At 42.6% G+C, this 24,426-nt stretch overlaps 1 long non-coding RNA gene and 2 pseudogenes across 1 annotated transcript; 1 reads left to right on the top strand and 2 right to left on the bottom strand.

Annotated features, from left to right (window-relative positions):
• Positions 1-7,600: 7,600 nt before the first annotated feature.
• Positions 7,601-8,386, bottom strand: LOC135194622 (uncharacterized). The gene is made up of 3 exons (XR_010309859.1): positions 8,331-8,386; positions 8,114-8,255; positions 7,601-8,035 (listed from the first exon to the last, which is right to left on the bottom strand). It is a non-coding gene; the product is annotated as an uncharacterized LOC135194622 (long non-coding RNA).
• Positions 8,387-13,416: 5,030 nt separating this feature from the next.
• On the top strand, positions 13,417-14,206 carry LOC135194583 (vesicle-associated membrane protein-associated protein B-like; annotated as a pseudogene).
• Positions 14,207-21,171: 6,965 nt separating this feature from the next.
• LOC135194582 (vesicle-associated membrane protein-associated protein A-like) lies at positions 21,172-21,961 on the bottom strand (annotated as a pseudogene).
• Positions 21,962-24,426: the final 2,465 nt, after the last annotated feature.

Raw genomic sequence — 24,426 nt, 5'->3', positions numbered from 1 at the left:
GACTCATAAATGGGCGGAAGCAGTTGAGAGCAAGGGGGAGGCATTAGCAGCCAGTCTGGACATAGCGAAGGCCTTCGATCGCGTGTGGCACAAAGCGCTTCTTTCGAAGCTTCCTTCCTATGGGCTTCCCGGGAAATTATGCAACTGGATTACCAGTTTTTTGGCAGATCGGAGCATCAAGGTCGTTGTCGACGGTGCATGCTCCGACTTAAAATTCGTCAATGCTGGTGTTCCACAAGACTGCGTTCTTTCACCCACTCTATTTCTTCTGCATATCAATGACATGTTGCAAATCAGTAACATTCACTGCTATGCAGACGACAGCACCGTAGACACCACATACACCGGCCGTGTTAATATTTCTCGGGAAAACGTCGAAGAAAACCGGAACAAACTTGTGTCTGAAATCGAGTCTTCGTTAAACAAAGTCTCGAACTGGGGTCGGCTAAACCTAGTCCATTTCAACCCTAAAAAGACGCAAGTTTGCGCGTTAACTGCTAAAAAAACACCATTTGTCGTATCTCCACGATTCGAGAACATTCCGTTAGCCGCCACAGCTAGTATCGGAATACTTGGCGTCGATGTTTCGAGCCTCGTTCAGTTCCGCGGTCAATTGGAAGGCAAAGCCAAATTGGCATCAAAAAAGCTCGGTGTGCTCAGCAAGGCAAGACAGTATTTCATGTCGGCTCATCGTCTAAGACTATACAAGGCGCAAATTCGGCCTCACATGGAATACTGCTCTCACCTCTGGGCGGGTGCTCCCCAGCTCCTTCCATTTGACCATATCCAACGTAGAGCGGCTCGAATTATCGACGATCAAGCCCTCTCCGATCTGCTTGATCCTTTGGCTTTGCGTAGAGATGTTGGATCGCTCTGCATCTTCTACAGAATTTATCACGGGAAATGTTCCGAGGAATTGTTCGGATTAATCCCGGCTGCTGAATTTCACCTTCGGACATCTTGTCAAAATTCCAAATATCACCCGCACCACCTAGATGTCCGAAAATCCACAACAGCGCGATTTTTAAGACACTTTCTGCCTCGCACAACCACTCTGTTGAACCAGCTTTCGCCGGCGGTTTTTCCGAACCGATACGACTTAGGAACCTTCAAGAAAAGAGCGTACTCTTTCCTGAAAGGCCGGCAACGCACCTGCAAGCCCCCCGGTGTTGCAGATGTCCATGGGCGGTGGTAGTCACTTTCCATCAGGTGAGCCTCCTGCTCGTTTGCCACCTCTAACATAAAAAAAAAAAAAAAAATTCACAACGCCTGTTATTTTTAACGAGACAAAAAAGTAGAATTACTTCACTGCTATTTATTCTCCAACATGCCACTCAAACGCACACCGCCTGCAACCCCTACAGGCCTAAACGTAACCAGCTTGAGTCAGAGTTTGGATTCGACTCCAGGACTTGCACTCGCGCCGAACTTAAGTATTATAGATCAGGGCAACATAAATATAAGAAAGCGTAAGAGAGATGACGTTTCGAGTGTGAGTGTATTTATGGAGGAAATTCGTGGTCTGCTTGCCGAATCAAATCGGGAAAATAGTAGTAAGTTTTCGACACTCTAGTCAAAGCTGGAGGAATTGATTAATCAAAACAACATTATGTCTACGATTGAGTTTGTGTCAAAAAAATACGACGAGCTGAAAATAAAACTGGACGAGGCATCGAACGAACGAAAGGCTGATCGACAATATATCCAACAACTGGAGTCAAAGATTGAAACTTTGGAGCGTTCGATGTACTCAACAAGACTGGAGCTTAAAAATATCCCGAAAAAAGAAAAAGAAGGCAAAGACGATCCCTGCAATATCGTTGTAAAAACTTGCAATGTTGTTGGCGTTCCCGTTCAGCAACAAGATATAAAAGATATTTTTCGAACGAGGAGTAAGTCGGACAAACCGGGTACAGTCGTTGTTGATCTTGTGAGCGCTATTACGAAGGACAAAATAATTAGAAAAACCCGCGAGTACAACCGAAACAATAGCTCAAATAAAATAAATACAAAACACCTTTCAATAGAAGGTCCTGAGAAACCAATTTATCTATCCGAGTGTTTAACGCCACGAGGGTATCATCTGTATCGTCTCGCTCGCAACTTTGCGAGTGATAATGGATACAAATATTGTTGGACTTCTTTTGGAAAAGTATACCTCCGCAGAGAAACAAACGAACGGTACATTCTCGTTGATTCTGATGAAGTACTGTCAAAATTGCGGCAAGAAAAGTGACTAGTATTATCTTGTGTGTGGATCATTTGACTCAACACTTTTGTACATAACGATTAGTAATTGTTTTTTATTTATGCACTTATATTTAGGTACATTTATATTATTTATTTTTATGATAGTTTTGCGCAAAATTTGTTTTACTTTAACTGCACTTGTGCCGTATATGCACATAGGTATTAAAGTAAACAATTGATAAAGCTTACATGTTCTATTGTGCTATAATCATGTGTGCTGTATCAAAGGTATATATATGTATAATATACATATATATTATTTCTAAATATATTTATTATATATATATTTATATTTATTTAGTATGAGTATTAATAATATTGATCTGAATATTGACTCAGACGATGATAACACTTTTGTATCACTTTCCTCTTCGGCTGACAGTTTTCATAGTACTTACATCCCGCTTTCCTCTTCTCTTGATTCAACCTTCTCTCTTTTCCCAAAAAGTTTTAATGTTGTTCATTTGAATGCGCAGAGTATTCCAGCTCACTATCCTGATCTCTTATCTTCCTTTGGCAACTCTAATATTCACGCTATCCTTATCTCCGAAACATTCCTCAAGCCATCTCTTCCTTCTTCCTCCTTCTCATTACCTAACTTTCATCTTATCCGCAATGATCGAACTGGAAAAGGAGGCGGAGGAGTTGCTATTTATTTACGTAACCACATTCCTTTCACTATCCTGAATAAATCCGATTCCCAATACTCTGAATCCGCCGAGCACATACTCATTGAGGTTATATTTGGACACATTAAGGTACTACTCGGTGTTTTTTACAGTCCTTCGCTCCACATAGACTACTTCGACACGTTCGAAAGTCTATTGGAAAATTCCTTGCCTAATGTTAACCATGCTATTATTATGGGCGACTTCAATACCTGCCTTATCAAAAATGACGCTCGTGCCAAGCGCTTATTGAACATAATTAATAGCTCCAATCTAAATTTTCTCCCATCCAATGCCACTCATTACTTTCCCAACTGCATCCCAAGCCAACTTGACCTATCCTTTGTTTCATCCTTGGAGCATGTTGAAATTCACGGACAACTACCTGCTGAAGCCTTTTCGTACCATGACCTAATATATCTGTCGTACAAAGTACGTCCGCCGAAAGTTAAACCCACTGTGGTCATGCGTCGAAGCTTCAAACATTTTGACGACGAAAAATTTATGCAGGATCTTAGTGCTATCAATTGGGACTCAATTTTAAACGCTTCTACTATCGATGAGAAACTTGAACTTTTTAACTCCTCTCTAAATGATCTCTTCGATAAACATGCTCCTTTCCGTCCCATCAAGCTCAAACACCTACCTGCACCTTGGTTATCTCAGGACATTCGGAAGTTAATGAAGAAGCGTGACAGAGCTAAATCAAAATTTAAATTAAACCCAACTATTGACAACCTCGTGAAATATAAGAGTTTACGTAATCGGTGCCGTAAAGTATGTAGAGATGCTCAACGTAAATATATACAAGATAAGATTGAGAACAGCAATTCTTCTCAGACATGGAAATTCCTACAATCTCTAGGTATTGGACGACAAGCATCCAGGATCCCTCATACTGTTGATCTCAATGCTCTGAACGGATTTTTTGCTAGTACTGTCCTAATGAACAACAGTGATATAATTAGTACTTTAAATCATTTTAGATCCTTGCCTATTCCTAACAGACCCTCTTTTCACTTTTCCCCAATTACTGCTAGTGACGTTAAGGCCAACATCCTTGCAATAAGATCCGATGCCACGGGATGTGATGGAATCAACCGTAGAATGATACTTGCTGTGTTAGATTATGTTCTCCCTATATTATTTCACATTTTCAATTTCTCCCTTGACCATAATGAATTCCCTTCCACTTGGCGTTTAGCTTATATCCTTCCTATTCCCAAAAACAAAAATCCCATATCTTTCTTTCACTTTCGTCCAATATCTATCCTTCCATTTCTGTCTAAAGTGTTAGAACGTATTGTCCATCTTCAATTAACAAAGTATCTAGCAGAGTACAATGTACTCTCTGATTTCCAATCAGGATTTCGGAGAGGTCATAGTACTACTACTGCCCTACTTAAAGTATGCGACGATATACGTTTTAACATGGACAACAGACATGTTAGTATCCTGGCATTATTGGACTTCAGTAATGCGTTCAATACGGTTGATTTAGATCTCCTGCTGGCAGTGCTTCGGTCGATTAATATCTCTTCCGATGCATGTGAGTGGTTTCGTAGCTACCTGTTTGGTCGTCAGCAATGTGTACGGATTAATAATAAATTATCCAGCCTCCAATCTCTCTCATCTGGTGTTCCTCAAGGCAGTGTCCTCTCTCCACTTTTATTTTCCATTTTTATTAATACTGTATCCCATCTCCTCTCGTCTTCCTTTCATCTTTATGCTGACGACTTGCAGGTCTACGTTTCTGCTCCCTTAACAGGTATCGGAGGGGCTATTGAGAGGCTGAACCAGGAATTGCATAAAATTTGTACTTGGAGCAAGACGTGCGGGCTTCTTGTAAATCCAGATAAATCGCAGGTCATTATTATTGGTAGCTCCAAACTACTTACTAAAGTTGATTACGCCAACCTACCTGCGATCATCTTTAACAATACGCCTTTGTCACTTAGCAGTTTCGTTAAAAACCTTGGTCTTCTTATCGATAATACATTATCCTGGACTGTGCAAGTTGCTGAAGTCAGTAGAAAAGTTTTCGCCACATTTCATTTGTTAAAACGTTGGAAACACTTTCTGCCCATTAAGACTAAAATCACGTTATGTCAAACTCTTCTACTTCCTATTTTGGACTACGCAGATTGTTGTTACACAAACATTACTGAGGACCAACTCAATAAGCTAGAAAGGTTACAGAACGTTTGCATCAAATTCATCTTTGGTCTACGGAAATTTGATCACGTCTCCGAATATCGGGCGCAACTTAAGTGGCTTACTATTCGACATCGTCGCAACTTGCACATGTTATCTCTTCTTTACTCTATCCTCTATAATCCTCTTCTTCCCGCGTATTTGAAGGAACGGTTCTGTTTTGTGGGTACTGACGTCAGCTATCCACATGAACTGCGGTCACGCTCTGACAACAAACTGTCACTGCCGGTCGCTCATACCCACTTCTATAGCGAATCCTTTACGATGACAGCTGCAAAGCTATGGAATACGCTCCCTACCGATATTCGTCAATCTGAGTCAATTTATATATTTAAAAATAGGTTACATAAGTATTATTTATCTATTCAATCTGCGTAAATACTATTTCCTATATTATCATACTATTAGTATTTATTTATTAAGTATTATATTTTATGTACGTAAGTTTTATTTTTATTCTATATGTTTAGTATAACTTTCTGCTATATATATAATTTTATTTATATAATTATTTGGTATATATAATACATATGTATTTATTAAACATATATATATGTATTTTGTTATATATTATTTGTATTATTTAAAGATTAATTTTTAGTTGTTTAAGAATAAAACATGCTTGTTTGCACCATCCCGTTTCCCACAGACAAATTCTTACTCTAAAGGGTTGTCTGTAAGAGATTGCTTTAAGCAATAAGACCGCCTTTGCACGCTTCTCTTTTTTGTTATATGTTCTTGTAATGTTATGTACACTGTATCTTTTGTCTTTTGTGTGCAATAAAGTGTTTATAAATAAAAAAAAAAAAAATAGATTTACAGTTTTCACTAGAGCCTTCCGCCACATTATATCAACTTTTAATTTGACGTATTAAGTCGAAGTTAGTTTCATTTTTTAATTTCGAAATCGAGTCTGAGAATGCCAATTAATGTCAAATAATACAGTTCTCACTGAAAATTAGTTCGTATTACTTACAATCTCACAAAGTGGCGCTAGTATATATTTAATTTGAGTTTCTGAATCACCTAGCGATCGTCTAGACCATGAGGATTATCATTATCGTCAGTCAGTTATAAATTAAATCAATAATTTTTTACGATCGTGAAGACATCCTAAAAAAAATATTTTAAGTCAACAACAAAGAAACGAGTGATTTCTGTCATCTTTTTAGTTTTAATAAGACTCATTCCTAAACATAATCACATGACCAATGATATTCTAATAAATAGATATGTTATACACTTACTAAACAACATAAAAAAGTGTTCAGCGCCGGGGCCGTTTATTTTACATTTCGCTACAAGTAAAAAGGAAAGCTTGATAAAAACAATAAGAATAAAAGAGACAACAAGATGTTTTAATTGCGTGTAAACAAATATTATTGGGGCCACCAATCACCGCACGTTGCCATCATAGACTAACAAATTAATTAGGCAGAAGGTACAAACCACGTGTACAGAATTTGTAGCCGGGATTTATACCTATATAACAAATAAATATTATAAAAGGTAGGTGAAAAATTTAAGACGTTTTAAATAGAAAGAAATACACATATTATAAAACAATCATACTCCTTCGAAAAGATTCAATTTATTTCTTTTCTGTCTTTAAATTTAGTTAAGTAGGCTGTTCTTTCGATTTTTTTCTTTAAATCTTTCAATATCACGCAATGGCAATACGTTTCTTCAGTTTTTTATTTTGTTGAACTAGTACTTTGTTTTTTTTCTGCAACAGTTTTTTCTTGCATGTTAATTCACGTACGCGTTTTTTAAGTGCTGCTTTTCTGGGTGTTTCAAAAATATCTACCATATACAGTATGCTGACATTGTCGAGACTTGTCGGGGAGGTTACAATATTTATATTGATGTGTTCCTGGGAAATAAAACATAACATAATCATAATCAGCCTGTAAATTTCCCACTGCTGGGCTAAGGCCTCCTCTCCCGTTGAGGAGAAGGTATGGAGCATATTCCACCACGCTGCTCCAATGCGGGTTGGTGGAATACACATGTGGCAGAATTTCGTTGAAATTAGACACATGCAGGTTTCCTCACGATGTTTTCCTTCACCGCCGAGCACGAGATGAATTATAAACACAAATTAAGCACATGAAAACTCAGTGGTGCCTGCCTGGGTTTGAACCCGAAATCATCGGTTAAGATGCACGCGTTCTAACCACTGGGCCATCTCGGCTCATAAAACAATATAAGTAAAATATATCTCGTCACTATTGAGGTAGGCTAGAAATATAAATATATATATATATATATTTATATTTCTATATATATTTATATATATATATATATATATATATATATTATATATATATATATAAATACTTCATTTAGTTTTTTACTCTTTTTATTACCTCTATAACGGGAACAGCGTTCTTTTTGAGAAGTGTACGACCTTTGTTTGAAGAATATTTATCGGTAGCTTTGAAATGATTGCTACAAATTCTTTAAGAAATGTAAAATAGATTCATATTAAAGCTTAAAATAATCTTACTATATCCTATTCAATAAACAACTCAGCATGGCTCTGCCTTGGATTACTTCACTCTGGCTACCTACAAACGCAGTGGATGTGGGATCTTGCATCATTGTATCATCCCCATTGTCATGTGCAGCAGGAAGTGGTTGTGGTGGTGGCAGCCCAGATTGCAAAGCTATATTGTGTAATACACAACATGCCATTGTAATTTTGCTAGCTACACGAGGATGATAGTGAAGAACCCTGTCTCTAAGCAAACATCTCCACATTGCTTTGAGTAATCCAAAACATCGCTCAATGCAGTTACGGGCTTGCACATGCAATCGAGTGTATTGGTCTTCCCTAGAACCTTCAACTGCATTGAGGATAGGTGTCATAAGCCAAGGGCGTTGTGGATATCCAGAGTCACCTGAAAATTATTTTAAAATTTGGTTAGTCACAATTAAACTCCTTTAGATTAGATCTTTTTATTATTATAAATACCTACCTAAGAGCCATACTTTCTCATTATTTTGATGAAGTTCACGCATATATAATTCAACTCTACTAGAAGACCATATATGTGAATCATGTGTAGCTCCACCAAACTTTGCATTTACATTTAAAATTAAAAGATTACTATCACAAACCTGAAAATAAAACCTCTATTAAGACTGATATCTCACTCTAACATGCCGTACAATATAAATAATTATTATATCTACCATTTGAACATTTAAGGAATGATATCCTTTTCTATTATAAAAAAGATGCTCTTCATAACATAAACATAATCAGCCTGTAAATTTCCCACTGCTGTGCTAAGGCCTCCTCTCCCGTTTGAGGAGAAGGTATGGAGCATATTCTACCACGCTGCTCCAATGCGGGTTGGTGGAATACACATGTGGCAGAATTTCGTTGAAATTAGACACATGTAGGTTTCCTCACGATGTTTTCCTTCACCGCCGAGCACGAGATGAATTATAAACACAAATTAAGCACATGAAAACTCAGTGGTGCCTGCCTGGGTTTGAACCCGAAATCATCGGTTAAGATGCACGCGTTCTAACCACTGGGCCATCTCGGCTCTATATATAGATGCTCTTCATGGTTGGGCTTTACCAAAGCTATATGGGTGCAATCTATGCACCCAATTACACCAGGCAGGCCAAATCTTCTTTGGAACCTCGTAAATTAAAATGTTATGTTTATTAAATTTATTTCATAAATTAAATATTGTTACTTTAAATGCTCACTCTTGTTTTATAAATGCTCTGTCTTGTCGTGTTTTCGGAAACTTGATCCATTTTTCCATGATAGCAGAGTGGTTCAAAGCATCAATGACTTGTCTTATGCACCGACTAGCTGTCCGTTGGGCAAGATGCTGAGAAACCCCAACAATTCGCTGATAGGATCCTGTTGCTAGGAAACTAAGAGTGCAAAATAATTACAAACACACAACAATTAAGGAAATGAAATTTATCATAGTTACGTTAAAAAATAAATATCAAATACAATATTCTATTGTGAGTAATTTTTATTATTGTAAAAATATTGTTTATGTTATTATTATATAACTGTAACGAAAATAACTGTTGTGGCTGTCTTGAAGAGTCACACACTTTATGTTAATTCTGAATATGTTTTTATTATGACATGTGGTGTGTCCTTAATAAATAAATAAATTATCAATAAGATTATTAAGCACTTACCTTAACATTGAGGGGAATCTCTTTGGTTCCTTTTAACGAAGTCTTGTGTCGGAGTTCATGACAAAGAGCTTCAAAGGTTGTTTTGTCTAACCGTAATTGCTGCACAAATAATTTTAAAAGGTAATAATAGAAAAAATAAGTTTAACAAATAAAACACTTGTCGATCACCATGTAAGACGCCATTTTTTTAGCGTTAACTATTGAGTCTCTAAGATCGCTTAGTTATCGATCAAAAACTTCGACATCGTTTCGTCAGCGCTTGTCAAAACTATCTCAACTTGGCTAAGCCCTCAGGTTACGTAAGTTGATTTGGATTTTTAAAATGTTAAGACACGTTGCCTCTAAGGTCCTAATGATTAAAATATACATTGCACTGGCGCAGTCTGTATTGGGGTACTGTATTCCTGTGTGGGGAGGTGCTGTTAAAACAAAATTCATTGAAGTTGGAAGAGCCCAAAGATTGTTGTTAAAAGTCATCCACTTCTTGCCCTATCAATTCCCTACGCGTATGTTGTATGCAGCAAGTAAGGTATTAACTGTAAGACAATTGTATGTTCAACGGATTATTCTTAGAGGACACAAATCGTTGAAATTCAATGCAGAAGTTTTAAATAGAAGACTAAGCTACAAAGTTACTGACGTGTATGCTCCCAAAACTTCTTTTGCTAGTCATCAATATCTAACACAATGTGCTTATCTCTACAATAACATGAATAAAATATTTAAAATTTATCCCGTACAATATGATAAGGTTAAAAAATTAACGTTAATAACAAAAAGCTACGACGAGATCGAACTACTCGTTCGTAGGAAGTAAAAAATAATTTTTTTACGTATAAAAACACATACACTAATTCTACAGCAATGATTTATACACTCACTTATACACACCCACCCACACACAACACACACACACACACACACACACACACACACACACACACACACACACACACACACACACACACACACACACACACACACACACACACACACACACACACACACACACACACACACACACACCACACACACCCACACTTGCCTCACAAAAAACACTTGCACTTTGTAATAAATATTAGTTCAGTTATCTTTTTTTTTTTTGATTTTACTTTATTTTCTTTGTTTTTTTTTATATTAATTAAAAGTTTGTTTATTCTTTGGTTGCTTATATAACATAACATGTTATGGAAGAGTATGACCCTCTGATACGAGTATGAATCATGCTCACTAGAGAGACCCAACCTTAAATATGCTATGTAAACTGTGGTAACGAATAAATAAAAAATAAAAAAAGAGCTTATCTAGCAAAGATAATGAAATAGAAAATTATTTTTAAAGTACTTTATTATTGATATATTTTATGTAACAGAACATTGGATCTTGTTACATCAACTACCACCTAGTATTAACAATTATAAATTGTCAAGTGCGTTCTTTAGAAAATCAGCTACACATGGAGGATCATTGATAGACACAAAGCAGACGATAAACTGTAAAGACGGAAAAGACACTGTAGATCTTTCCATAGAGCGCCCTATTGAATTGTCATGTGTGGAACTCGATTGTACTATAGCAATGTGCGTGTACCGACCTCCACAATCACATTTTAACCTGTTTGAATGTGTGCTGGAGGATGCCCGAAGCGTTAAGCGAGTTTGTATTGGGCGAAAGAATGTTATTTGTGGAGATTTTAACATTTATATTTTAGTGCAATCTTCCATAAGTACAAAGTTCATAAATTTATTTCAGTCCTTTAATCTAAATAAAATGTTTTCTGAACCTACAAGAATATCAGCAACTTCCGCAACCTGTATAGACAACGTGTTTTGTAATTGTTAGGCCGTTAATAAGTAAATCTTGTCAAACCTAACATCGGATCACTGTGGCCAAATGATGTCAATAGGTATAAAAGAAAAACAAAAGAAACGGAAAATCACTTGTAGGCCAATTACTTTAAAAGGCTTAATTACCTTCAATAACGCTATACCCACTAAAAAACCAGCGGTACCCACTCGTTCTTTACAGGGGGGCATCACGGGATCGCTTGCGCATGCTACCGTAACGCTCCGACGGTTGGCCCACCATGGGCCTCTAAGCTAGAGGAGTTCTCGGGGTACAGAGAACCCCCCTACTCCCGGCGACGCTTACAGCGGGGGGAGAAGGTGCGCATAGCGCTTATGCCTTCTCCCCGGTCTTCTTCGTCGGAGCGAATCCGCAGAGGCCCTCTCCTCACGCGCCCGCTCCGCAGCCTCTTTCTGCGACATTACACTTTCACAGAAAGAGACCATCTCGTTCCAGCACCTCTCGCTGCCTAGCATGGCGGTTATCACGTTCGGCAACGAGAGATCTCCACCGACTATCGCCACCAGGGAATGACTCTGAGGCCTCCAGGCGGCACACTCCATCAGGGTGTGACGCGTTGTGTCCAATGGCGCACCGCATGCGTGGCGAGCGGGCGTCATTTCCCGCCTCACTATCTGGTGCAGGTACTTACCGAAACAACCATGCCCGGTAAGCAGCTGAGTTAGCCTGAATGTGAGTGTGCCGTGACTCCGTTTCAACCATCGACTCAAGTGGGGACGGATCGCCTCCACTGCCGCCAGGCCTGCTGTTGGGGACCCCAGGTCCTCCTCCCATCTGTGAATAAGAGCTCGTTGGGCAAGAGCCCTTACTCGCTCCACCTCCGCGGACCCTGGACGGTCGCCACTCGCTCTGGTTTCCACCCGGAAACAGTAAACTTCCGCGAGCACCTCCGCCTGGAATTCCCAAGGCGGATCGCTCGCAAGAAGCGTCGCCGCCGTCCACGAAACCTTACGGTATCCACGTATCGCTCTCACCGCTACGATCCTCTGCGGTCTCCGCAGATGCGCCTTGTTCCGAGCAGTGAGAGGCATATAGGCGCCGACATGGCGAGTCTGGTCCTCCCACGTTGGGTAGGATGCGACCTAAGGCGGCAGCGGCATTGATGAGCTTCGGGCCCAGTTGGACAAAGTGCTGCCCGAAACTCCATCTTCCATCCAGGATCAGACCTAGATACCTTACTTGGGCCTGCACCTTAATCAACGTCCCGCGGACGGTGATAGATGCCCCTCTGGGGGGTCCCTGGCGTGGACCGTGAAATAAAAGGGCCTCCGTTTTAGAGATGGAGACCCTCAAGTCCAACATTCCAATACGGTCCACCGTGAGCGAAGTTCCGACTTCAGCCAAGCGGGACGCTTCCTGAAAATTCCGCCCTCTCGCCGTGATGAGAGTGCCGTCTGCGTAGCAAAACACCCCCATTCCGGGAAGGACGTGTGCTCGCAGGAGCCAATCGAAGCCAACATTCCACAGTATTGGGTCGAGAACCGACCCCTGTGGAACGCCGCAACCTACCTGAAACCGGACAATTCGCCCAACACCTTCCTCCCAGAGGACCACACGGTCCCGGAGGTATGCCCCCAAAAGTCTCCTGAGATGAGAAGGCACCCTGTGGTATCTGAGTGCCTCCCTAATAGTCTCGAAAGGAAGACTGTTGAAGGCGTTCGCCACGTCCAGCGATACCGCCAAGACCACGTCCCCTCGGGCCACCGCCTCTGTGGTTCGGATCTTCAGGGCGTTCAGGGCGTCCACCGTTGAACGACCAGCCCTGAACACGTACTGTGTCTCTGAAAGACTCGGCTCCACCTCTTCGAGATGCTGAACAAGACGAGTAGCGAGAATCTTCTCGAAGAGTTTGCCCGTCTCGTTCAGCAGCACAATTGGTCTGTATGCCGAAGAAGAGTCTAGGGGAAGCCTCCCCTTTGGCAACAGGACCAATTTGCCCTCCTTCCACGACTTCGGGAACTGCCCGCTAGACAGACACTCGTCAAACAGTTCCCGAAGCCTCCCACCTAGGTGCACCAAGGTGTCACGCAGGACCCGTCCTGGGACCCCGTCTGGACGCACGCCCTGCTCGGCGCGCTCCAAGATCTGGGCATACGTGACACCCTTCTGTTACGCTTCCGGCTGCAGCGTTACCACCACTGCAGCTGTACGTGGGGCAACCAGCTTGGGCTTGGCCACTTGAGGGGTCTTAGATGTTGCGATTGTTTCAGCAGGGGGAGAAGCCTTGGGCGCATTTCGAATTCGTCATTCATCTTTACTGTGGCCGACATCTCGATTATAAAGATAATCTTGATCCGTTAATTTTGCTTACGAAATACAATAATTAACACAAAATGCCGAACCAAGTGTTAACTATAGAGCCGCAAAATGAACTGAAGTTCAAAGTTGATTTTTCAGGATTGTTTGAACTGGGCTACGCAACGTACATGAGGTTGACAAACCCATCAGAGCATACCGTCTTGTTCAAAATCAAGACCACTGCCCCAAAGAAGCGTATTGCGTTCGTCCCAACTCTGGGGTGCTCGAACCCAATTCCAAACTCGATATAGCAATTACTCCTCAGCCTGTCCATGTGGACCCCAATGAAAAACATAAACATAAGTTTATGGTGCAAAGTGTTATTGCTCCCGAGGGAAAAAACTAACATAGATCAAGTGTGGAAGGAAATAAGTCCTGATCAGCTTATGGACTACAAGTTGAAATGTGTGTTTGAGACACCTCGAGGTACTAATCTTAATGATGCTGGTGATACCGCGGCCCAGAACGAAGTCAATAAGAAGAGAGTCGCAGTGTCCGCAGCTGATGATGTAAAATCACTAACAAAGGATGCTGTAGAAGGTCTTATCCAGAATGAAGCAAAGAGGAAGGATGATGACCTCACGTCGGGATCGTTAAGCGCGAAAACGACTAATTTCCCAAAATTTGAAAACCTCGAAAGCGATTTGCAAAAGGCGACGAATGAAGTGATTCATTTGAGGGAGGAAGAAAGCATATTACGAATTCGTCACAAGTTTTCGTACTGAGTGGACGTGCTGTGCGTCATTTAAAAATACTGTACATTGGAAGTTTTGTCAAATTAACACCTATTATCAAAACATTAGGAAGTGAAGTTGATTACACTAATTGTGCGAATTTAAAGCTTTCTACTTCTAAAACTAAAGCAGCGACGAGGTAACCGCTCCTCCTCACCTCGGGGAAAGAAGACGGCCTCTTATTTTTTTGCCTTCTCTAAAAGCAGTGCTAATCCGATAAGGTAGACAAAACACGGATCAACTATGAACAAACTGCGCTCACCGACTGGAAGTGGCCCAAGTGTATGTCGCTCTGACTCTCAACCAAATCTGGTAATTAATAAACAATCTTTTGAGTTTTCTGACATTTCTAAGGTTACTCATCGTAATAAACGTAAATTAACTGATGATAGTTGTGGTGACCACTATCGACGGGCTGCGAGCGATGCAAACTGGCCGTCTCGATCCCACTATTATATCCAGTTTGTGACGCGCGAAAGTGGGCGGAGCCAACGGACCGCTGAGCACCAGTCGACCCACGGCTGCCACAGTAGACCGCTATTGCTTCCCCGCGTCGAACCTGTGTCCGTTTTTATCGTGCCCGCTTAATACCCTTTTATTTCGCCTTCTAGTATTTCTTTAAACTTTCTTACACTTTCAATATCTTCTCTTCCATTTTTCTCGTGTACCAGCTTACTGTTCTTATTCGCGACTTTCTTTCTCTGTTCTTATTGTTAAACTTGAAGAATATATAATAATTATATAGTTTGTTGAGAGTTTTATTCCGACCTACGATTAGCAAGCTATATATTGGTGACCCCGACGTGATCGCGTTCGCTACGTACGTTAACCGCTAAGATGGCTACTGATGAAAAATTTGAAGAGTGCTCAGCAACGGTCGATCGTGTATCCGTGCGTTTACCTCTCTTTTGGCCGGAAGACCCAGATATTTGGTTTGCTCAGATAGAAGCGCAATTTGAGACCTCGGGTACTAAAGCCGATTCAACAAAATTTTATACCGTTGTGCAGCAGCTAGATCAAAGAATTGCGCGTGAGGTTAGGGACGTGATTACTAGTCCGCCCAGCGTTGGTAAGTACGATAAATTAAAAAACGAACTTATTAAACGACGATACTACGTCGCGCGACCACCGGATGCGGCAATTGTTGACCCATGAAGAGTTAGGAGACCGGAAGCCTTCACAATTTCTCCGCCTTTTGCGTTCATTAGCAGGTGACCAGGTGAATGGTGATTTCTTAAGAATCCTGTGGGCTAGCCGTTTGCCCTCGCATATTCAAGCGATAATAGCTTCTCAGACAAGCTTAAGATTAGACGACGTGGCAGAGTTGGCCGATAAAATTAGCGAGGTAACACCTTTTTCTAATCAGGTTGCTAGTACTTCTGCTTCAGGTTTTGATATTTTCATCAAGAGGATGGATGAATTAATTTCTACCCGCTTTCGTACGGAGATCAGCCAGCAAATCGCACAACTAGACCTTGGGCGTGGCCGTACTAACTACCCACACAAAGGAACCCGGAGGCAATATAATATTTCGAGGCACCGTCAACGGTCTGCAAGCAGGAACAAGGAACCAGGTATATGTTGGTATCATAATAGATTTGGGGATAAGGCAACTAAATGTACAATCCCGTGCAATTTCAAATCGAAAAACTTACTCAACAGTCAATAGCGGCGGCTACTGACTGTTTACCTTCATCTCGCCGCCTTTTTGTTACCGATAAGTCTACAAAGACACAATTTTTAATTGACACGGGATCTGATTTATGTGTTTTGCCTCGCAGATTTTTAAAGGAGCGTAGAGAGCCGACTGATTATTCCCTTATTGCTGCTAACGGATCAATCATACGAACATATGGTTTACAAAAGTTGCATTTGAACTTTGGACTGAGGCGAGATTTCACTTGGAATTTTGTAGTAGCAGAAGTCGACAAACCTATAATAGGCGTTGATTTTATATCTTATTTCAATCTATTAGTTGATTGCAGAAACAAAAGTTTGTTGGATGGCGTGACTTCTCTGACGTGCCCCGCAACGCTTAAAGTTTGTCAACACTACAGTGTCAAGGCGATATCAGGTAATAGTGAATACCATAGTCTTTTATCGAAGTTCCCATCTTTAACGAGACCATGTGGCATAGACCGAAGGATAAAACATTCTACTGTTCATTTTATCCGCACAACTCCTGGACCACCTGTCTATTGCAAACCGCGACGATTGGCACCAGCTCGCTTAAAAGTGGCTAAAGAGCAGTTTGATGAAATGTTGCAGGATGGCACTGCTCGACGCTCCGACTCACCGTGGGCATCTGCTTTGCACTTAGCACCAAAGAATGATGGTTGGAGACCCTGTGGGGATTACCGCGCACTGAATAGTCGTACTATACCAGATAGGTACCCGATTCGCCATATTGAAGATTACTCGCTTAGGCTCGCGGGCTGCACAGTTTTTCTAAGTTAGATCTGGTTAAAGCTTTTAACCAGATACCCGTGTTTGAGGAAGACATAAAGAAAACAGCCATAACGACACCTTTTGGACTATTCGAGTTTCCCTTTATGTCGTTTGGTCTAAGGAACGCGGCCCAAAAATTCCAGCGTTTTCTAGATGAGGTACTTCGCGGTTTAGATTTTTGCTACTCCTATATTGATGACATACTAGTTTACTCTCGCTCTCATGCAGAACATCAGGAGCATCTGGATCAACTTTTTAAGCGTCTCAGTGAATATGGTCTTTTAATTAATGAACAGAAATGTTCGTTCGGGAAAGAAGAAGTTGTTTTCTTGGGGTACACTATTTCTGCAAATGGTACCCGCCCACCGGACACGCCGCCCACTGGAGGACAAGATTGCTGCTATCAAGCAATACCCTCCACCGAAAACGGCAAAGGGTTTAAGACGATTTCTCGGCATGGTTAATTACTACCGTCGATTTTTACGCAGCGCTGCCGAGGATCAGGCTCCACTACATGCTATGTTGGCCGGTCCAAAAGTTAAGGGTGCAACGATCCTGTCCTGGACTCCAGAACTGTTACAGATTTTTGAAAAATGTAAGTCGAATCTTTCTAATACTAGCCTTTTAACACACCCAGTTATAGATGCACCGCTTGCCCTAGTCACAGATGCGTCAAATACAGCCATGGGTGCGGTTCTGCAGCAATTGGTTGACAATCATTGGCAGCCATTAGCCTTCTTTTCCCGGAAAATGAATAAAACCCAATCATTGTACAGTGCGTGTACTAATTCCGTACGAAAATATCTCGAACTCAGTATAACTTAGGATATTTAAACACCGTACTTCAAAACAAGACAAATTTTATTAAAACTAAATTAACTATCTACTTTTCCGTGAACAAAACATCATCGCGATTTAACTCGATCCCAACGCCATCTAGTGAAGCCAATGTGCAACATGTTAAATATTTTGTGAAGGCATTGGAATCGAACAAATCCTGAACATTCCGCCCACCAAAAGGAACATTTTTCTTTTCGTACCGCCCACCATAAGCAAACTTAGCAAACGTAAACATGAAATAAAAATGATTAATGGACTGTAACATCACACAATATTTAATACGTTTGCTAAGTTAAATCGCGATGATGTTTTGTTCACGGAAAAGTAGATAGTTAATTTAGTTTTAATAAAATTTGTCTTGTTTTGAAGTACGGTGTTTAAATATCCTAAGTTATACTGAGTTCGAGATATTTTCGTACGGAATTAGTACACGCACTGTACAATGATTGGGTTTTATTCATTTTCCGGGAAAAGAAGGCTAATGGCTGCCAATGATTGTCAACCAATTGCTGCAGAACCGCACCCATGGCTGTATTTGACGCATCTGTGACTAGGGCAAGCGGTGCATCTATAACTGGGTGTGTTAAAAGGCTAGTATTAGAAAGATTCGACTTACATTTTTCAAAAATCTGTAACAGTTCTGGAGTCCAGGACAGGATCGTTGCACCCTTAACTTTTGGACAGGCCAACATAGCATGTAGTGGAGCCTGATCCTCGGCAGCGCTGCGTAAAAATCGACGGTAGTAATTAACCATGCCGAGAAATCGTCTTAAACCCTTTGCCGTTTTCGGTGGAGGGTATTGCTTGATAGCAGCAATCTTGTCCTCCAGTGGGCGGCGTGTCCGGTGGGCGGGTACCATTTGCAGAAATAGTGTACCCCAAGAAAACAACTTCTTCTTTCCCGAACGAACATTTCTGTTCATTAATTAAAAGACCATATTCACTGAGACGCTTAAAAAGTTGATCCAGATGCTCCTGATGTTCTGCATGAGAGCGAGAGTAAACTAGTATGTCATCAATATAGGAGTAGCAAAAATCTAAACCGCGAAGTACCTCATCTAGAAAACGCTGGAATTTTTGGGCCGCGTTCCTTAGACCAAACGACATAAAGGGAAACTCGAATAGTCCAAAAGGTGTCGTTATGGCTGTTTTCTTTATGTCTTCCTCAAACACGGGTATCTGGTTAAAAGCTTTAACCAGATCTAACTTAGAAAAACTGTGCAGCCCGCGAGCCTAAGCGAGTAATCTTCAATATGGCGAATCGGGTACCTATCTGGTATAGTACGACTATTCAGTGCGCGGTAATCCCCACAGGGTCTCCAACCATCATTCTTTGGTGCTAAGTGCAAAGCAGATGCCCACGGTGAGTCGGAGCGTCGAGCAGTGCCATCCTGCAACATTTCATCAAACTGCTCTTTAGCCACTTTTAAGCGAGCTGGTGCCAATCGTCGCGGTTTGCAATAGACAGGTGGTCCAGGAGTTGTGCGGATAAAATGAACAGTAGAATGTTTTATCCTTCGGTCTATGCCACATGGTCTCGTTAAAGATGGGAACTTCGATAAAAGACTATGGTATTCACTATTACCTGATATCGCCTTGACACTGTAGTGTTGACAAACTTTAAGCGTTGCGGGGCACGTCAGAGAAGTCACGCCATCCAACAAACTTTTGTTTCTGCAATCAACTAATAGATTGAAATAAGATATAAAATCAACGCCTATTATAGGTTTGTCGACTTCTGCTACTACAAAATTCCAAGTGAAATCTCGCCTCAGTCCAAAGTTCAAATGCAACTTTTGTAAACCATATGTTCGTATGATTGATCCGTTAGCAGCAATAAGGGAATAATCAGTCGGCTCTCTACGCTCCTTTAAAAATCTGCGAGGCAAAACACATAAATCAGATCCCGTGTCAATTAAAAATTGTGTCTTTGTAGACTTATCGGTAACAAAAAGGCGGCGAGATGAAGGTAAACAGTCAGTAGCCGCCGCTATTGACTGTTGAGTAAGTTTTTCGATTTGAAATTGCACGGGATTGTACATTTAGTTGCCTTATCCCCAAATCTATTATGATACCAACATATACCTGGTTCCTTGTTCCTGCTTGCAGACCGTTGACGGTGCCTCGAAATATTATATTGCCTCCGGGTTCCTTTGTGTGGGTAGTTAGTACGGCCACGCCCAAGGTCTAGTTGTGCGATTTGCTGGCTGATCTCCGTACGAAAGCGGGTAGAAATTAATTCATCCATCCTCTTGATGAAAATATCAAAACCTGAAGCAGAAGTACTAGCAACCTGATTAGAAAAAGGTGTTACCTCGCTAATTTTATCGGCCAACTCTGCCACGTCGTCTAATCTTAAGCTTGTCTGAGAAGCTATTATCGCTTGAATATGCGAGGGCAAACGGCTAGCCCACAGGATTCTTAAGAAATCACCATTCACCTGGTCACCTGCTAATGAACGCAAAAGGCGGAGAAATTGTGAAGGCTTCCGGTCTCCTAACTCTTCATGGGTCAACAATTGCCGCATCCGGTGGTCGCGCGACGTAGTATCGTCGTTTAATAAGTTCGTTTTTTAATTTATCGTACTTACCAACGCTGGGCGGACTAGTAATCACGTCCCTAACCTCACGCGCAATTCTTTGATCTAGCTGCTGCACAACGGTATAAAATTTTGTTGAATCGGCTTTAGTACCCGAGGTCTCAAATTGCGCTTCTATCTGAGCAAACCAAATATCTGGGTCTTCCGGCCAAAAGAGAGGTAAACGCACGGATACACGATCGACCGTTGCTGAGCACTCTTCAAATTTTTCATCAGTAGCCATCTTAGCGGTTAACGTACGTAGCGAACGCGATCACGTCGGGGTCACCAATATATAGCTTGCTAATCGTAGGTCGGAATAAAACTCTCAACAAACTATATAATTATTATATATTCTTCAAGTTTAACAATAAGAACAGAGAAAGAAAGTCGCGAATAAGAACAGTAAGCTGGTACACGAGAAAAATGGAAGAGAAGATATTGAAAGTGTAAGAAAGTTTAAAGAAATACTAGAAGGCGAAATAAAAGGGTATTAAGCGGGCACGATAAAAACGGACACAGGTTCGACGCGGGGAAGCAATAGCGGTCTACTGTGGCAGCCGTGGGTCGACTGGTGCTCAGCGGTCCGTTGGCTCCGCCCACTTTCGCGCGTCACAAACTGGATATAATAGTGGGATCGAGACGGCCAGTTTGCATCGCTCGCAGCCCGTCGATAGTGGTCACCACAACTATCATCAGTTAATTTACGTTTATTACGATGAGTAACCTTAGAAATGTCAGAAAACTCAAAAGATTGTTTATTAATTACCAGATTTGGTTGAGAGTCAGAGCGACATACACTTGGGCCACTTCCAGTCGGTGAGCGCAGTTTGTTCATAGTTGATCCGTGTTTTGTCTACCTTATCGGATTAGCACTGCTTTTAGAGAAGGCAAAAAAATAAGAGGCCGTCTTCTTTCCCCGAGGTGAGGAGGAGCGGTTACCTCGTCGCTGCTTTAGTTTTAGAAGTAGAAAGCTTTAAATTCGCACAATTAGTGTAATCAACTTCACTTCCTAATGTTTTGATAATAGGTGTTAATTTGACAAAACTTCCAATGTACAGTATTTTTAAATGACGCACAGCACGTCCACTCAGTACGAAAACTTGTGACGAATTCGTAATTTGCTTTCTTCCTCCCTCAAATGAATCACTTCATTCGTCGCCTTTTGCAAATCGCTTTCGAGGTTTTCAAATTTTGGGAAATTAGTCGTTTTCGCGCTTAACGATCCCGACGTGAGGTCATCATCCTTCCTCTTTGCTTCATTCTGGATAAGACCTTCTACAGCATCCTTTGTTAGTGATTTTACATCATCAGCTGCGGACACTGCGACTCTCTTCTTATTGACTTCGTTCTGGGCCGCGGTATCACCAGCATCATTAAGATTAGTACCTCGAGGTGTCTCAAACACACATTTCAACTTGTAGTCCATAAGCTGATCAGGACTTATTTCCTTCCACACTTGATCTATGTTAGTTTTTTCCCTCGGGAGCAATAACACTTTGCACCATAAACTTATGTTTATGTTTTTCATTGGGGTCCACATGGACAGGCTGAGGAGTAATTGCTATATCGAGTTTGGAATTGGGTTCGAGCACCCCAGAGTTGGGACGAACGCAATACGCTTCTTTGGGGCAGTGGTCTTGATTTTGAACAAGACGGTATGCTCTGATGGGTTTGTCAACCTCATGTACGTTGCGTAGCCCAGTTCAAACAATCCTGAAAAATCAACTTTGAACTTCAGTTCATTTTGCGGCTCTATAGTTAACACTTGGTTCGGCATTTTGTGTTAATTATTGTATTTCGTAAGCAAAATTAACGGATCAAGATTATCTTTATAATCGAGATGTCGGCCACAGTAAAGATGAATGACGAATTCGAAATGCGCCCAAGGCTTCTCCCCCTGCTGAAACAATCGCAACATCTAAGACCCCTCAAGTGGCCAAGCCCAAGCTGGTTGCCCCACGTACAGCTGCAGTGGTGGTAACGCTGCAGCCGGAAGCGTAACAGAAGGGTGTCACGTATGCCCAGATCTTGGAGCGCGCCGAGCAGGGCGTGCGTCCAGACGGGGTCCCAGGACGGGTCCTGCGTGACACCTTGGTGCACCTAGGTGGGAGGCTTCGGGAACTGTTTGACGAGTGTCTGTCTAGCGGGCAGTTCCCGAAGTCGTGGAAGGAGGGCAAATTGGTCCTGTTGCCAAAGGGGAGGCTTCCCCTAGACTCTTCTTCGGCATACAGACCAATTGTGCTGCTGAACGAGACGGGCAAACTCTTCGAGAAGATTCTCGCTACTCGTCTTGTTCAGCATCTCGAAGAGGTGGAGCCGAGTCTTTCAGAGACACAGTACGTGTTCAGGGCTGGTCGTTCAACGGTGGACGCCCTGAACGCCCTGAAGATCCGAACCACAGAGGCGGTGGCCCGAGGGGACGTGGTCTTGGCGGTATCGCTGGACGTGGCGAACGCCTTCAACAGTCTTCCTTTCGAGACTATTAGGGAGGCACTCAGATACCACAGGGTGCCTTCTCATCTCAGGAGACTTTTGGGGGCATACCTCCGGGACCGTGTGGTCCTCTGGGAGGAAGGTGTTGGGCGAATTGTCCGGTTTCAGGTAGGTTGCGGCGTTCCACAGGGGTCGGTTCTCGACCCAATACTGTGGAATGTTGGCTTCGATTGGCTCCTGCGAGCACACGTCCTTCCCGGAATGGGGGTGTTTTGCTACGCAGACGGCACTCTCATCACGGCGAGAGGGCGGAATTTTCAGGAAGCGTCCCGCTTGGCTGAAGTCGGAACTTCGCTCACGGTGGACCGTATTGGAATGTTGGACTTGAGGGTCTCCATCTCTAAAACGGAGGCCCTTTTATTTCACGGTCCACGCCAGGGACCCCCCAGAGGGGCATCTATCACCGTCCGCGGGACGTTGATTAAGGTGCAGGCCCAAGTAAGGTATCTAGGTCTGATCCTGGATGGAAGATGGAGTTTCGGGCAGCACTTTGTCCAACTGGGCCCGAAGCTCATCAATGCCGCTGCCGCCTTAGGTCGCATCCTACCCAACGTGGGAGGACCAGACTCGCCATGTCGGCGCCTATATGCCTCTCACTGCTCGGAACAAGGCGCATCTGCGGAGACCGCAGAGGATCGTAGCGGTGAGAGCGATACGTGGATACCGTAAGGTTTCGTGGACGGCGGCGACGCTTCTTGCGAGCGATCCGCCTTGGGAATTCCAGGCGGAGGTGCTCGCGGAAGTTTACTGTTTCCGGGTGGAAACCAGAGCGAGTGGCGACCGTCCAGGGTCCGCGGAGGTGGAGCGAGTAAGGGCTCTTGCCCAACGAGCTCTTATTCACAGATGGGAGGAGGACCTGGGGTCCCCAACAGCAGGCCTGGCGGCAGTGGAGGCGATCCGTCCCCACTTGAGTCGATGGTTGAAACGGAGTCACGGCACACTCACATTCAGGCTAACTCAGCTGCTTACCGGGCATGGTTGTTTCGGTAAGTACCTGCACCAGATAGTGAGGCGGGAAATGACGCCCGCTCGCCACGCATGCGGTGCGCCATTGGACACAACGCGTCACACCCTGATGGAGTGTGCCGCCTGGAGGCCTCAGAGTCATTCCCTGGTGGCGATAGTCGGTGGAGATCTCTCGTTGCCGAACGTGATAACCGCCATGCTAGGCAGCGAGAGGTGCTGGAACGAGATGGTCTCTTTCTGTGAAAGTGTAATGTCGCAGAAAGAGGCTGCGGAGCGGGCGCGTGAGGAGAGGGCCTCTGCGGATTCGCTCCGACGAAGAAGACCGGGGAGAAGGCATCAGCGCTATGCGCACCTTCTCCCCCCGCTGTAAGCGTCGCCGGGAGTAGGGGGGTTCTCTGTACCCCGAGAACTCCTCTAGCTTAGAGGCCCATGGTGGGCCAACCGTCGGAGCGTTACGGTAGCATGCGCAAGCGATCCCGTGATGCCCCCCTGTAAAGAACGAGTGGGTACCGCTGGTTTTTTAGTGGGTATAGCGTTATTGAAGGTAATTAAGCCTTTTAAAGTAATTGGCCTACAAGTGATTTTCCGTTTCTTTTGTTTTTCTTTTATACCTATTGACATCATTTGGCCACAGTGATCCGATGTTAGGTTTGACAAGATTTACTTATTAACGGCCTAACAATTACAAAACACGTTGTCTATACAGGTTGCGGAAGTTGCTGATATTCTTGTAGGTTCAGAAAACATTTTATTTAGATTAAAGGACTGAAATAAATTTATGAACTTTGTACTTATGGAAGATTGCACTAAAATATAAATGTTAAAATCTCCACAAATAACATTCTTTCGCCCAATACAAACTCGCTTAACGCTTCTTGTATAT

Source organism: Vanessa tameamea, chromosome W, assembly GCF_037043105.1.
Source record: "Vanessa tameamea isolate UH-Manoa-2023 chromosome W, ilVanTame1 primary haplotype, whole genome shotgun sequence".
NCBI lineage: Eukaryota > Metazoa > Arthropoda > Insecta > Lepidoptera > Nymphalidae > Vanessa > Vanessa tameamea.
The sequence above is the reverse complement of the archived record's forward strand: the minus strand, read 5'-3'. Positions and strand labels throughout refer to the sequence as shown.